The sequence below is a fragment of the Carassius carassius genome, chromosome 31 (genome assembly GCF_963082965.1).
Source record: "Carassius carassius chromosome 31, fCarCar2.1, whole genome shotgun sequence".
Classification (NCBI taxonomy): domain Eukaryota; kingdom Metazoa; phylum Chordata; class Actinopteri; order Cypriniformes; family Cyprinidae; genus Carassius; species Carassius carassius.
In genome coordinates this window covers 15,883,915-15,890,437 of record NC_081785.1, presented here as the reverse complement: position 1 = coordinate 15,890,437, position 6,523 = coordinate 15,883,915, and positions in this window count along the sequence as shown.

Below are 6,523 nucleotides of genomic sequence, written 5' to 3'. Positions count from 1 at the left end.
AAAGCCATGGGTCGCGTCCGAAATCGCATACTTCCATACTATATAGTAGGCGAAAAACAATATGCGAAGCCAGTAGTATGTCCGAATTCTTAGTATTCGAAAAACAGTAGGCGAAATGTACCCGGATGGCCTACTACTTCCGCCCGAATTCCGTAGTATGCATAGGATGAGCACTACTCTATCCCATGAGGCCACGGGAGAGGACTCGTCATACTCATATTCGAAAATAACGGAAAATCGTGACGCCGCTGTTTTGAAGTGTAAGTACCTTATGGATATAAACGCTGTTCATTGTGGTTAAAGTGTAACGTTACTTGTTTAACATAATCCAAGTAAACGACTGACTTGTTAAAGTTTTACACATTGTAAACTGATGAGATTATTTTGTAAATTGAGTTTAAAAACATGTTTAATAATCATTATCGATCAGAGGCTGTGCCTCAGCTTGTTAATGCTGCTTTCTACAGACGGCTCGCTAAGTAATTTAATGAGATAAAGTTAAAAAAATTTAACGAGTTAATTTACATTTTACCAGTGTTGATAAAAATTGTTGGATACCTTAACTTAACTTAATAGGTGCCTCAGTTTGATCATAAATCATCAGTAATGTGTAAATCCTGTTCTGATGTTACAGAGACGGATCAAACCCTACTCACTGGAAAGCATAATTCAGTAAGTATATAAATTAAATTTAATCTTAACTACACACACTCTTTACATGTATTTATGTTAGGATCATCAATGATTTATGCTGTTTTTTTATTATAATATGAATTTCCAGGTATTTCCAGTTGCTATTTTGTCAGTTGCAAAGTGCTTAATAGCAAATATCTTTTGTAGCAGTTGTGTGCACACTGATTTTGCAGCAGTTTCCAGTTGTTTTTTAAACAAGCAACATCTTAACATCTGAAGAATGTTGTCTTGAGAATGGGTGCCACACTTTAGAGAAATACCCATACACCAAGTCACATTTAAAATTATTCTCTCTATTTATTTATTTATTTTTCATTTTTACATGGATAAGAGCACAAAGCTTCAGACAAAACCACATTAACATTTTCATAAAGTAGTATAATAGAGCTTAAAGCAACACCAAAAGGGAATTTCTTAAGACGTTTCTATAATAATGTCAGGAAAATAAACTTCAGCAGCTTCAGTTCAGTAACTGTATGTGAACAAGATGAGGACTTTAAATTTGGGTATCAAAAATGAGTGAAAAACAGTGTAAATCTAAAATTTACCCCAGGGATACAGTAATACAATTGTAAAATTAAACTTGTAAATATGTTGGTATGATATGTTATGTGATATGTTGCTAGATTTTCAAATAACTGTAATATTAATTCCCAGTTATGAGTGTAATATATTTATGTGTATATATAAATACACACACGTTTAAATTTAACTATTTACATGTGTATTTATACATATTTATGTGATTTATGTGATATATATATATATATATATATATATATATATATATATATATATATATATATTTCTTAAATAACTAATATATGTATATCTCGATTTGACAGTCTTAAAATTACCTTCATAACTTACAGAAGCTTAAACAATAGCACTATGAGAACAAGACGTGATTTGCAGAGTCTTAACCTGTTCAACTGTCCTACAGGTAATCCTGCTCTTGAAGAGCTGCACACGGTCGTCTGGTGTGACACAGCTGTGCTCAGATTGTCCCACACATGCTCTCCTGTGCTGGCTTCTGTGTTTTGAGGTTCCAGTGTATCATCGTCATGATCCTCTACAATTTGTGGATCCGCAATGTCCTCATTCAGAAGACGGAGGTTGTGGAGCACTACACAGCATGCAACAACATCTGCACAAAGACAGGACTCACTTCCAGGGCCTTGAAGAAGAAGATGGAGCACAGCTTGTCTTCATCATCCTGAAGGCTCTCTCAACAATGTTCTGTGCACGAGCATCATTGGTGTTGAATCAAAGCTGTGCAGGATTCTGTTCAGGCTCTCTGTATGGAGTGATGAGGCAGATGTGTGCACTCAAACAAGGATACCCACCATCTCCCAGGATGTGTTTTCCTGCAGGTGGATACAGGCCTCCAGTGTAAATAGGGCTGTTCTTCAGCAACCTGGCATCATACACAGACCCGGGACACTCAACAAACATATCAAGGTACTTCCCCTGGTGGCGACCTGCAACTGAACAGAATGAAACCGCTTCCTGTTGAAATAACATTGGGCTTCACTTGCTGGAGGTTCAATTTGTATGTGACAGCCATCTATTGTGCCAGCTACCAGAAGAAAAGCTGCTTCCAATGCCTCCAGGTCATCTGTGGTGGAGAAGGCAATCAGCCTCTTCAAAATCCCCATGACTGGCCTGCTCATTCTGTGCACAATGTTATGCAGCTCTTGGATGTCAAAGGCCATTGACAGCAGCCTGTATGATGCTGTTCGCAGTCTGTAAATATGTAGTTTTTGTTTTTTAGAATAAAATTTCAATAGGTTACACATTTTTGCTGATATATCTATATATATATATATATTTATATATATATATATATATATATATATATATATATGTGTGTGTGTGTGTGTGTGTGTATATTGTCTATAATGTATATATTATGTATGTATTTATGTATATATTGTGATGTGTGTGTGTTTGTGTGTATATTTCTATAATGTATTTGTGTATATATGTGTGTGTGTATTTGTCTAAGCATTCTTTCAAGTTTATTAATTAATTTATGTTCCTTTTGTTTCTTTTGTGTAATTTTATTTGTATTTATTTATTACAATAAATTACTTTATATCCTTACATAAAATCAGGCTGTCATTCTGTTCACAGATGTAGCTGCTGTTATTCTGAGGTAGACAATTAAAAGCTAAATTTATATTTAGTAAAGGATTTACAAGCTGTCAACGAAGGCATGATCAGAATTGTTAATTCAAACGACGTAAAAACAAAGACGAAAGCGGTAAGAATAACGAAAAACATCACCGATTTTATATCATTATAAAATCGTTACTCTGAGTGGCGCCGATACAGGATGGCTGCCTCCGTGACGTGCTCTGCAGTTGTTTTTGTGTTTTTGTTAGTTTGTCCTGTCTTTAGTTATATTCCTGCAATCAGTTTCACCAGGGACGAATTGCTGGATATTCGGCAACACACATCTCCCGATATTTCACCGGTTTTCGACTATTCTGATGTTTTGCTGGACATTCTTGTCGGCGGAGCGGCTGCCCTGATCACACGCTTCAAGAGGACGCGCAGGCGGGGAAAGCGAGCGGGAGCGCTCGTGAGACTCAGAAAACGCCGTTGCCTAGCATCCATCTGGCAAATCTCCGCTCTCTACCCAACAAAACGGACGAACTGCTTCTGCTCTCTCGGACAAATAAAGATTTCTCCCACTCTGCTGCTCTGTGTTTCACGGAAACTTGGCTGAATGACACCATACCGGACAGCGCGCTCCATCTGCCGGACTTTCAGCTGTTTAGAGCGGATCGCGACGCAGAATCAACGGGGAAATCGCGCGGCGGCGGGACATGCTTTTACATCAATGAACGGTGGTGTACAGATGTAACTGTGTTAAAGAAGACGTGCTGCTCAAATCTCGAAACGCTCTTCATTAACTGCAAGCCGTTCTATTCGCCGCGGGAGTTTCATTCGTTCATTCTGGTTAGTGTTTACATCCCTCCTCAAGCGCACGTGAGCTCAGCTTTACAGAAACTCGCTGAGCAGATCACAGAGACAGAACAACAACACCCAGACTCTGTTTTAATCATTCTTGGGGACTTTAATAAAGCCAATCTCTCCCATGAACTGCCAAAATACAGACAGCATGTTACTTGTCCCACAAGAGACAGTAATATATTGGATCACTGTTACACAACAATAAAGGATGCATTTCACTCTGTTCCACGAGCAGCTTTGGGACGTTCTGATCACCTTCTGGTTCATCTTATACCGACCTACAGGCAGAAACTAAAATCAGCTAAACCTGTATTAAGGACTGTAAAAAGATGGACTAATGAAGCAGAGCAGGATTTACAATCTTGTTTTGACCTCACTGATTGGAGTGTTTTTGAAGCTGCTGCCACCGATCTGGACGAACTCACAGAGACCGTAACATCATATATCAGTTTCTGTGAGGATATGTGTATTCCTACCAAGACTCAACTAAATTACAACAATGACAAACCGTGGTTCACTGCAAAACTCAGACAGCTCCGTCAGGCCAAAGAAGATGCTTACGTGAAGGGGGACAATGTCTTGTATAAACAGGCTAAATACACACTGGAAAAGGAGATCAAAGTGGCAAAGAGGAATTATTCTGAAAAAATAAGGACTCAGTTCACTTCGAACGACTCCGCATCAGTGTGGAAAAGCCTAAAGAAGATCACCAATTACAAGACACCACCCCCCAGCACTGTGGAAAATCAACGACTGGCAGACGATCTGAACGAGTTTTACTGCAGGTTTGAAAGAACACCCATCACCTGCCCTGAACACCTCTCCACACAACCGTTCACACCAATAACAACTCCTGCAACCAACCCTGAATGCCTCTCCAAACAAACGTTCACACCATTCACAGCTCCTGCAACCAACCCTGAATGCCTCTCCACACAACCATTCACACCATTAACAGCTCCTGCAACCCATCCTGATCACCTCTCCAATCAACCACTCTCACCATTCACAACTCCTGCAACCAACCCTGAATGCCTCTCCAAACAACTGTTCACACCACTCACAACTCCTGCAACCCACCCTGAACACCTCTCCAATCAAGCGCTCTCACCATTCACACCTCCTGCATCCCCCCTCTCCCCCACACCTGCAATACAGATCAGCGAGGATGCGGTGCGCCAGGTCTTCAGGAAGCAGAAAAGGAAAAAAGCACCAGGCCCAGATTGTGTTACACCAGCCTGTCTGAAATCCTGTGCTGACCAGCTGGCCCCCATCTTCACAAAGATCTTCAACAGATCGCTGGAGCTGTGCGAAGTCCCTTCATGCTTCAAACGCTCCACCATCATCCCCATCCCAAAGAAATCCAAAATTACAGGACTAAATGACTACAGGCCTGTGGCTCTAACGTCTGTAGTCATGAAGTCATTTGAAAAACTGGTGCTGGCCCACCTGAAGGACATCACTGGACCCTTGCTGGATCCTCTTCAGTTTGCCTACAGAGCAAACAGGTCTGTGGACGATGCAGTAAACATCGGACTGCATTATGTTCTGCAACACCTAGACAGACCGGGGACCTATGTGAGGATCCTGTTTGTGGACTTCAGCTCTGCCTTCAACACGATCATCCCAAACCTCCTCCTGCCCAAACTAACTCAGCTCTCCGTGCCCACCTCCGTCTGTCAGTGGATCAACAGCTTCCTGACAGACAGGCAGCAGCTAGTGAGGCTGGGAAAATACACATCCAGCACCCGTACAATCAGCACCGGAGCTCCCCAGGGCTGTGTTCTCTCCCCACTGCTCTTCTCCCTGTACCCTAATGACTGCACATCTAAGGACCCCTCTGTCAAGCTCCTGAAGTTTGCAGATGACACCACACTCATCGGCCTCATTCAGGACGGTGACGAGTCTGCTTACAGACAGGAGGTTAAAGAGCTGGCTGTCTGGTGCAGTCTCAACAACCTGGAGCTTAACACGCTCAAAACAGTGGAGATGATCGTGGACTTCAGGAGAAACCCCCCTGCACTCCCCCCACTCACCATCATGAACAGCACTGTGACTGCAGTGGAGTCATTCAGGTTCCTGGGCACCACTATCTCTCAGGACCTGAAGTGGGACATTCACATTGACTCCATTGTGAAAAAGGCCCAGCAGAGGTTGTACTTCCTTCGCCAGCTGAGGAAGTTTAACCTGCCACAGGAGCTGCTGAAACAGTTCTACTCCACCATCATCGAATCCATCCTCTGCACTTCAGTAACTGTCTGGTTCAGCTCAGCTTCTAAATCGGACCTCAGAAGACTACAGAGGGTAGTCCGGACTGCTGAGCGAATTATCGGTACAACCCTCCCATCTATTCAAGAACTGTACTTATCCAGAGTGAGCAAAAGGGCTGTTAAAATCACTCTGGACCCCTCACATCCAGCACACTCCCTCTTTGAACTGTTGCCATCTGGTCGACGCTACAGAGCACTGAGCACCAGAACGACCAGACACAGGAACAGTTTCTTCCCTCAGGCAATCCATCTTATGAACAGCTGATAATAACTGTGGGACACACTACACTATTTATATTTATATACACTACACTTTTTATCCAACACACATACTTAGCGTACACGTAAATCTTTTGCACATAATATACATGTACATACATGGAACACACTATACTACTTATATTTATATTTATATACACATACACTTATTTATCCAAACACACATACTTAGCGTACAGTTACAATTTTTCCACATAATATACATGTACATACATAAATGCTCTTTTTAATATACCTGCCATACATTGTCAATTTGTATATTGTCAATCCTTACCCACCTATTTGTATTTTTTTGTATT